Here is a 9,955-nt window from a genome sequence, read left to right on the forward strand (position 1 = left end):
TCCCCACTGTATGCAATGTTCACTGCACACACTAATTGTTCTCTATAATTCAGCCGGCTTCATGTATGGTAGGATCCTTCCCTTCCAACAATTGGATTCTGATTCCTTATAAAAACAGAAACAGTGCTCCCATACCCATCCTGAGCAATTTGTATTACAGTGATATTACCTCAGGCAGGAGAGACAATGGGCACACACACAGCCAGTGGTTGGTGTTATTTGGTACAGGACTGGCACCTCTCCAGTCCATCAGGGCAGTAGGCCTGGCATCACAGCACACTGATAGACTCATTGAAGCGGTTGGCAGCATGGACAGCTTGCTGCCATGGCACAAAGAGCAGGGTACACAGCGCGAACCTCCACAATGCTGGCAGCTGGACGCAGCATCCTGCTGGAGGCACACAAATAAACACAGTGTCACTAACAACACAACAGAACTCATATAAGATACTGTATCATACCTAATGAATCCAGCAAATGGTGTGGCACAATTAGGGATGCAAAGGGAGGGTATATTACTGTAAACTTTCTAAGTTTACAAGTAAACTACCAGAATTTTGGTATCTTTCAAGGATTTTACGTAATATATCACAAGACATCTAGTGGCCCTTTTGGGTACTTCAGATTATCACAAGCGTCTGTAATTATGTCTAGCACTCTGTGTGGCCTTATTCCATGTAGAATATATTAAATAATTAAATAAGATGATTTAAAAAATTACAAAATAATAATAATGACGAAGCTGTAAAACATTATCTTAAATATAAACCCTCAATTTAGTGAATACCATTTGTGATTAATATGAGGGTTTCAGCATGAAATATCTTATTTTTACATACTTTTATTTATTTTATAATGTCAATATGTATTTGTTGTCAATGTTTTGACGTCAAATGGGTGGCAGTTGTGAAAAAAGTCAATAATTGGACGGGTTGCAGAGGTAAAAAAGGGGCAACAGGTAGCCTAGCGGTTAAGAGTGTTGGGCCAGTACCCGAAAGGTCAACAAGGCACTTAACCCTAATTGCTCCTGTAAGTTGCTCTAGATAAGAGTGTCTGCTAAATGACTAAAATATGAAATTGAAAATAATGCCATTGTTGATTAGATGCTTTTTTCATATATAGGCAATTTTCTCTTGAACCATATGGTCTATCTACTAGAAACTCATGGACAATATGGACACAGATATAAACAATTCAAACTATATATTAATACATTTTCTAAAAGATATTCAAGTATAAATTACCAAAGTTAAGATAGATTGCCATAGATTTTCTGTTAATTACCAAAATGACTGAAGATTACGGTAACTTTGGTAAATTACCGGTAGTTTTGCAACCCTAGCCACAATATTACAAGTAAAAGAAACATGATCTGGGTCCAAACAGAGAATGCGAAAAAGGCAACAACAAAAAGAGAAATTAGAGAAAAACCAGTGAGACCCAGTGAGAGAAAGAGAGATGAGTTAGGAATGGAATGGAAAGACAGAGACAGAGAGAGAGACAGAGAGAGAGAGAGGAGAGAGAGTGCGAGAGAGAGAGAAACCTGCAATCAGTAAAAGAAGTGACCATGGGGAATTACTGAGCGTTACCCGGCTCATAAGTGGCAGCAGATGCCGCGGGAGCAGAGAAACTGAGTAGTCATCACTATCTGTGCACAGTCAGCAGGCAGAGCGAGGAGACAATGTGGTTAGAGAGAGACACAAGGTGGTCTGGTCAGGCACCATTACCTTGTCCTGTGGATGGGTGCTCTACTCCTTCCTGTGAGCACAGAGGGCATTGGGCCTCCTCTTGCCCCCGCTGTCATGCCCCCGTGAGTACTCGTCCACTGCCCCAGGGGGCTGAGGATGTCTCCCTGTCCCTCCATCCCTCCGAGGGGCCCAGATGATCCGCAGATTACTGGCGTAGATTTTTATCTTTCCAAAGTCCAATACTGAAGACTGGAGGACACAAACAAAAGCCTGGTCACTCATGTGCATTACTCAGTATAATGATATTGATAAAGACAGACTTGAATATAAATGTATGTTTTAGCGGTTATGACCTGTGTCTTAATTTGCTTTGCAGACACAACTTGACAACACTACAGGGGCTTTATAAGTGCATTATCATAAACTGTGTATGGGACTGTGTGATACATGCCTTATAATTTATTCAATCGTATTTTTATTAAAGTAATTTGTGAGAAATAGGACATAGGGATAAAAGTAAACATCTTATGCTTTCGTATTTTGTCTAGTGTGAACATCACAGGATAGACTACAGTTACACTTATTGCTCCAGTCAATAAAATACCGAAGATGTGACTGTAATCTGATCATCTGATACTTAATTGCTGTATTGATACAATATTGCACACACATTGAGGTTGGCAAATGACAGCATAAAACAAAAACATTGTTTTGTCCTTGGTTTTAACACAGTTCGATAGGTCAACAGCTCATATGAGATAACGTATTGGAACTGTTATAAGACCAGCCATTGAATCTTAATGGCATCATAACATAATATGATTGTGCCAGTAAAAATGAATGGCTGGTGTTGTGTCACAACAGTATTAAATAGGGAATATGGAGTAATAAATGGTTCACTAATACGCAAAATACATGATTAGTATAGTTTTCCTCCAGGGCCGGCGCCAGGACGAATCAGTTGGACGAACCTTTGACATCCATAGGCGGGCAAGTTTTTTCACGAGACCTATGTGTGCAGGTGCTTTTGCGCGTTCACAATTTTTTAGAATGGGTGTTATAATAAAGACCATAGGCAGCTCGTGAGTTTAAAGTTTGGGGAAGCCTACAATTTATCCTAACATTTCTACCGATCTGCGTGAAAGTTATGATGCGCAGTTTCATTTCAATAATAACGTTTTTGTTTCTCAAAATCATTGTCATGTGGTTAATCATACAATAAAATGATGAAAATTCAACGAAGAGGAGATCACCAGCTTCTGACATATGGACACATTGATACACTGTAGTCCATTTGAGGCTAAATAAATGAGCGCATAGAACTCAGAGATAGCCTATAGGCCAATGCAGCAGTAGGCCTATAACTTCCACCATCAACTAAGTAAAATACATAGGCCTAAAGCCGACAAAATAAAAACAGTAGAAAATATCCTGATGAAAATTCCGGTTCTTTCCATCACATTCATCTCTCTGCTCCGCATGTCTGTCTCCCTTTCTATATTTCTTGACTTGAGCTATTGCTGGTGAAGTGCAACATTGTATCAAATCATCAACTGGATCCGACCGATTGTATCAACTAGCCTATTCCGGGCCCTCAGAGTTTCTGGCGCCAGTGAGCTCGGGTCAGACAGCTGTTTTTTATGACGTTTCCACTGAATATATGGTTAATCGGATCATTATATTTTGCTCTTTCACACCGAGGCTTGGTGAGGCCGGGAGTGTTGGAAAGACGTTTCAAATACTGAGAAACTTGCAATGGATGTAAAAAAAATAAAAATAATAATAAAAATAATAATAAGACTTCGTTTACAATGTGTGAGGTGAAGAAAAAATTACTGAGAAGCTCAGTTGTTTCGTGGTGGACGTGGTGAGTTAAGACAATCAGAAAACAGACATTGCCAAATGGGCACTTTCCGGCACTTTCCGACATTTGCATGCAGCAGGTCAGGTAGGCCTACTTCTATGCGTGCTCAGGCGTGCACGCTCCCTCAACGTCATCAGGACAGAGAAACCAGACACATGCTCATTCCTCATGGAGCACTCCAAACAAAAGACAATGAAAAGATTGACAAAACTCGTAATGATTAGGAAATGAACCAAAACTGGTTTCTCACAAGTGTAGCAGGTTGTGAACTCTGCAAACGTTTCCACTCCGAGAATGAGAATGGTAATGACTGTAATTAATACATGCAATAACAGAAATGTATGTAACCAAATTACTGGGATTAACGGCATATTTACTAGGCCTAATGGTGACATGTGTAATGGGGAGTTGATCAAAAATAAACGATCATAGGTCAAACAATTCACACAATGAAACAATGAATGGGCAAGAATTGGCGGAAGACAGCTGAGCGCATTCTGGAGAGCGGAGTGCATGAATTCTGGAGAGAGATGCGCCATATCTTCGCCACACACTCCTCCCCTTCTTGTCTCAGCATTTTGCATTATACTCAAGACACACATATTTTAGATGCTTTTCACTGACAGCCGCAACTCAATCAGCTTGAAATATAGCAACGCCCGCTGCCCAAATTGCGGGATTACCAAATAGGCATAGTCCTACACACTTCTGATTTGAAACAATACACAGCTTTTTTTTTTTTTAAGAAGCTAATGATCCTCTGTGGCTAAGTCGTGCTCTCTGGTGAAGTATTTTGAATGTTTTTATTTAGACAGGAATAATTTTGGCAAAACATCAATTTACTTTAGGGGAAGCCAGCATCCTAACAGAGCACTGTGCACCCGCCAACTTTCCTTTGCAATTCGCAGGCTGAAACCAGAGTTCTGTATATAATGACGAGATGCTCATGTCTTCGCCCCGACGATGGGAGGGGTTGTCCCAAAGGCGGGAAGGCAGGCGACAAGTTTAGGTCTGCATATTATGCCCACAGCAACGCATTGGGCTGATTCCGAAGAGATTTTGGCGAGAGTGAGCCTCTCGCTTTGCCTCTTCCTCTCTGCTGATACTCTCTCACCGGAGAAACATCCCAGTGAGTGAAACAGCGCTGTCTGTCTTAATATGTGTAGCCCATGTATCTTATGCTTGGCTAGAAATAGTTTGACATGCCATACTCTTTTCGTCCAGACAGTATCAGATACATGCTCTACACATACTGAGACAGAGGGGCGCTGTTTCACTCGCTCGAATGCTTTATCTGAGATTGACTGGTCTTTCTGTCAGTGTGCATCTAGGTCAAATAAATTATCAATATTTCAATATTTTATTTGGATGGGCAAGGAGGTAGGGTGGGGAGGGCCAGCCCCCCTAAGGCTCACCCATAACACCAGCCCTGTTTTCCTCTGTTAAAGTTATTCTCTTTGTTTAATGCTTAATAAGTGTAACTCACTTGGTTCATTCAACTCTGAGGCATTTAGAGACTTTCATCGACAAGCACCCACCCATCAGAAGAGAATGAATTACTAATCGAAGACCATGAAGCATGCACTACAAAAGGGAATGAAACTATATAGGAGTGTGGTGAAGGGGAATCTTGAGGTTGTGTATTAAGCTACAAATCAACAGTTTTCATAGCGTAGTTTTTCAACCAAGCCACTACAATTTACTTGGGGTCTAGGTTTGGCGCATCAGTGTGGGCAGGGGGTCCATAGTTAGCCCCCCCTCTGTAGATGTTGATCCTCTGGGTCATCAGTCCGGTATGGGGGTACAGGCCCTGGTCCTGCATGTCCTGGAAGCCACAAAGCTGCTCCATCTCCAGGTGTCTGGGCATGTTGTGGCTGTGGAAGCTGTGGGGGTACTTCTCCTCTGGGCTGTCCAGTTCCTGGCCGTCCTCGTACACATGCTTCAGCATCCTGCCGCTGACTGATGAGGCCAGCTTGCTGTCGTACCTCTGGTGGCTGTCATATCTCTTGTCCAGTTTCCTCTGGAGCTCCTCCATGGTCCTGCTGCTGGGAGATGTGACTGTGACAATCCGTCTGAGACCCTATGTACCTACCTGAACAAGGAGCTTGTAAGATATGGAGAGTGTTCCATGGGCTGCTTGAGATCAGCCTACCTCTACCTGCTGTCTGTCTCTAGCTACCACAGCTGAATTATTCAGTATATTATTCACTAAAGGGTAATGGGGACACTGAGACCATATCATCAAATAATCATGTTTGCGGGAGTGTTGGTGAAAACAAGAATTGTGGGCGTGGTGTCTACCATTGGCATGAAGGCTTGAAAAGGATACATGGAAATGTAGGTGTATTGATGTTGCACTCCAGTCCAGTACTATGCAATCAGCAGCCATTTATCTCTGACAACATGTGTTTCATCCCATGGCACATACATGTTCAGACTGTTTAATATACAATCATGCTCCCGTGGAGTGTTATTATCTCTGTTTAGAAATCACAAATATCAGTATTAGCTTTTAGGTTTGGGGCTTAATGCCTGTGAAGAGCCCTTTTTAGAGCCCACTAATCTAACAAATAGCTGCCATTAACTCCATGCATGTTTAAATTAATCTTGCAATTATCTCCACAGATGACTGTTATTATATTGTGTATCAATGCGAGGCTTAGATGGATCCCCCTTTTGTTTCCTTTTACCCAATCCAGGTCTGTGTACTCTGATTGCACTACAACCATGGGCTCGTTCATGAGATAAATTGTTTTGGGTGCATCTCAGTAAAATAATAATATGTATCAGGAATCCTACTGGTTTGGTTGAAAGTATTGCCACTATAATCTCCATGTAGCTCTGATGTATTTTACTATTCCTTTTAGCACTCTACTGATGCATTTCAAATGTGTTCAATAAAATCATAATAGATCATCGTTTTCAGTGACACCTCCCGCAAGGTAGCACTCTGCTTGGCCTCAGCATGCGCTTGCAGATACATTCAAGACTTGAACATACGCTATGTCTGGGCTAAACAATAATTAGTATACAGTGAGGGAAAAAAGTATTTGATCCCCTGCTGATTTTGTACGTTTGCCAACTAACAAAGAAATGATCAGTCTATCATTTTAATGGTAGGTTTATTTGAACAGTGAGAGACAGAATAACAACAACAAAATCCTGAAAAACGCATGTCAAAAATGTTATAATTTGATTTGCATTTTAATGAGGGAAATAAGTATTTGACCCCCTCTCAATCAGAAAGATTTCTGGGTCCCAGGTGTCTTTTATACAGGTAACGAGCTGAGATTAGGAGCACACTCTTAAAGGGAGTGCTCCTAATTTCAGTTTGTTACCTGTATAAAAGACACCTGTCCACAGAAGCAATCAATCAGATTCCAAACTCTCCACCATGGCCAAGACCAAAGAGCTCTCCAAGGATGTCAGGGACAAGATTGTAGACCTACACAAGGCTGGAATGGGCTACAAGACCATCGCCAAGCAGCTTGGTGAGAAGGTGACAACAGTTGGTGCGATTATTCGCAAATGGAAGAAACACAAAATAACTGTCAATCTCCCTCGGCCTGGGGCTCCATGCAAGATCTCACCTCGTGGGGTTGCAATGATCATGAGAACGGTGAGGAATCAGCCCAGAACTACACGGGAGGATCTTGTCAAGGCAGCTGGGACCATAGTCACCAAGAAAACAATTGGTAACACACTACGCCGTGAAGGACTGAAATCCTGCAGCGCCCGCAAGGTCCCCCTGCTCAAGAAAGCACATATACAGGCCCATCTGAAGTTTGCCAATGAACATCTGAATGATTCAGAGGAGAACTGGGTGAAAGTGTTGTGGTCAGATGAGACCAAAATCGAGCTCTTTGGCATCAACTCAACTCGCCGTGATTCAAATCAAATCTAATCAAATGTTATTGGCCACATGCGCCGAATACAACAGGTGCAGACATTACAGTGAAATGCTTACTTACAGCCCTTAACCAACATTGCATTTATTTTTATTTAAAAAAGGAGAATAAAACAAAAAAGTGTTGAGAAAAAAAGAGCAGAAGTAAAATAAAATAATTGTAGGGAGGCTATATATACAGGGGGGTACCGGTGCAGAGTCAATGTGCGGGGGCACCGGCTAGTTGAGGTAGTTGAAGTAATATGTACATGTGGGTAGAGTTAAAGTGAGGAATGCTGCCTATGACCCCAAGAACACCACCCCCACCGTCAAACATGGAGGTGGAAACATTATGCTTTGGGGGTGTTTTTCTGCTAAGGGGACAGGACAACTTCACAGCATCAAAGGGACGATGGACGGGGCCATGTACCATCAAATCTTGGGTGAGAACCTCCTTCCCTCAACCAGGGCATTGAAAATGGGTTGTGGATGGGTATTCCAGCACGACAATGACCCAAAACACACGGCCAAGGCAACAAAGGAGTGGCTCAAGAAGAAGCACATTAAGGTCCTGGAGTGGCCTAGCTAGTCTCCAGACCTTAATCCCATAGAAAATCTGTTGAGGGAGCTGAAGGTTTGAGTTGCCAAACGTCAGCCTCGAAACCTTAATGACTTGGAGAAGATCTGCAAAGAGGAGTGGGACAAAATCCCTCCTGAGATGTGTGCAAACCTGGTGGCCAACTACAAGAAACGTCTGACCTCTGTGATTGCCAACAAGGGTTTTGCCACCAAGTACTAAGTCATGTTTTGCAGAGGGGTCAAATACTTATTTCCCTCATTAAAATGCAAATCAATTTATAATATTTTTGACATGCGGTTTTCTGGATTTTTGTTGTTGTTATTCTGTCTCTCACTGTTCAAATAAACCTACCATTAAAATTATAGACTGATCATGTCTTTGTCAGTTGGCAAACGTACAAAATCAGCAGGGGATCAAATACTTTTTTCCCTCACTGTATATCTTAAAACACAAACACTATTTCTTTTTTTTGTCATGACTATCTAAAAAGTATTTCAGAACAGTTTTGAAAACCCCTACAAGCTTTTACACTGAATACATGATTTCTCATTTCAGTGGCACATAATGGCATATCATTTGGAAATAGGATTGAGCACAATTTCACGTACTTATACACATACTAATTAGTGGAATGAGCACCAGGTGTGTGTGATTGACAAGACAAGACATGACAAGTGGAGTGATGAGAATGGGATCGGCAGTAGCTAGTAAGCCGGTGACGACGAACGCCGAAACCTGCCCGAACAAGGAGTGGAGGCAGCCTCGGCGGAAGTTGTGACAGAGAGAGCCCTAGCAGAGTTACTGATGAATAACTCCTCTTTGTAAACTGACTTGAATAGGATTATGTGAGTCTAGCCCCAGAAAAGACAATATAGCAGCCAATATAGTTTCTGTTCCCTTTCAGAATCTCATCCATAATGCATTGCAGGTGATTTGTTCCAGGCAGACATTACGGGTCTATTACTGTCCTGCACATGGAGTTGAAGTTGTACTTTGACTTTATCATCACACTCCAGCGTCCTCTGACAAGAAGGGAAGCTACAGATGAGCATGAAATATTCATGTCCGTCTTAAATTATTGCCGAACTGATTCAATACATAATTATTTTGGACTGGGATTGACACCCGGTTTATTTCAGCACAATAGAACAAGATTCTTTTGCAAGTAGACAAAAAGAGGATTCAGGAGTTTCGATTGTGTTAAATGAGACTGTTGAGCAGGGAAAAAGCACAAACATTACATTTTTACAAAGTAGGTGAACTATTAGTCTTTTATTCAGCAAATACTAAAAATAGAGTAAACGTTATCTTAATTACAGTATCTATCAAATGGCAAAATGTGGTTAGTCCTTCTCATATTCATATTTAATCTTCACACAAAACTTTCGCTCTATTAATTAGCTATGGTCATCCAACTTATGTGTATGCAAGGCCTCGGCTACAATGGAGAGAATCATGAAACTGAAAACTAATCCTGTTTGTTTAATTCAATAACAGTATTATGCATTAGATAGACTGGCCATTTTCTAACTCAACAACATGGAATTGAACATTGTGTGAAAGGGTGGTAGGACTACTGTGTTCAAGGAAATTGGCACGGTTCTGTTCAACCCCACCATTTTAAGGGACTACTCAAGAAGGGCTCCTTCTGATGTGAAGGTCTGTCTGGCACACAGCACAGTGCCAGGCCTGATGCCACACAGAGCAAAGTGCCAGGCCTGATGCCATGGGCAGAGAAGACACCCAGAGGCTGCTGTTTGGACAACCCAGCCAAGCGAGGTGTAGAAAGAAATGAAGGTTATCCAATGGACAACATAATCAATTCTATGTACTGTCAAGATAACAACAAAAGACACGGTCGCCCTGTTTCTAGCTCCTAGACAACTTTGCAAAAAAAACAACTGTGTGTTATTTCTTACATTATTTGCTCAGAACGT

The 9,955-nt window shown here is 41.7% G+C and overlaps 1 pseudogene across 1 annotated transcript; it reads right to left on the bottom strand.

Annotated features, from left to right (window-relative positions):
- Positions 1–215: 215 nt before the first annotated feature.
- LOC311136439 (glutaredoxin domain-containing cysteine-rich protein 2-like) lies at positions 216–5,587 on the bottom strand (annotated as a pseudogene). Its single transcript has 3 exons — positions 5,256–5,587; positions 1,728–1,937; positions 216–391 (listed from the first exon to the last, which is right to left on the bottom strand). The product of its transcript is annotated as a glutaredoxin domain-containing cysteine-rich protein 2-like (transcript).
- Between the last annotated feature and the right edge of the window lie 4,368 nt (positions 5,588–9,955).

This window comes from Coregonus lavaretus, assembly GCF_964263955.1.
Source record: "Coregonus lavaretus genome assembly, chromosome: 10".
Lineage (NCBI taxonomy): Eukaryota > Metazoa > Chordata > Actinopteri > Salmoniformes > Salmonidae > Coregonus > Coregonus lavaretus.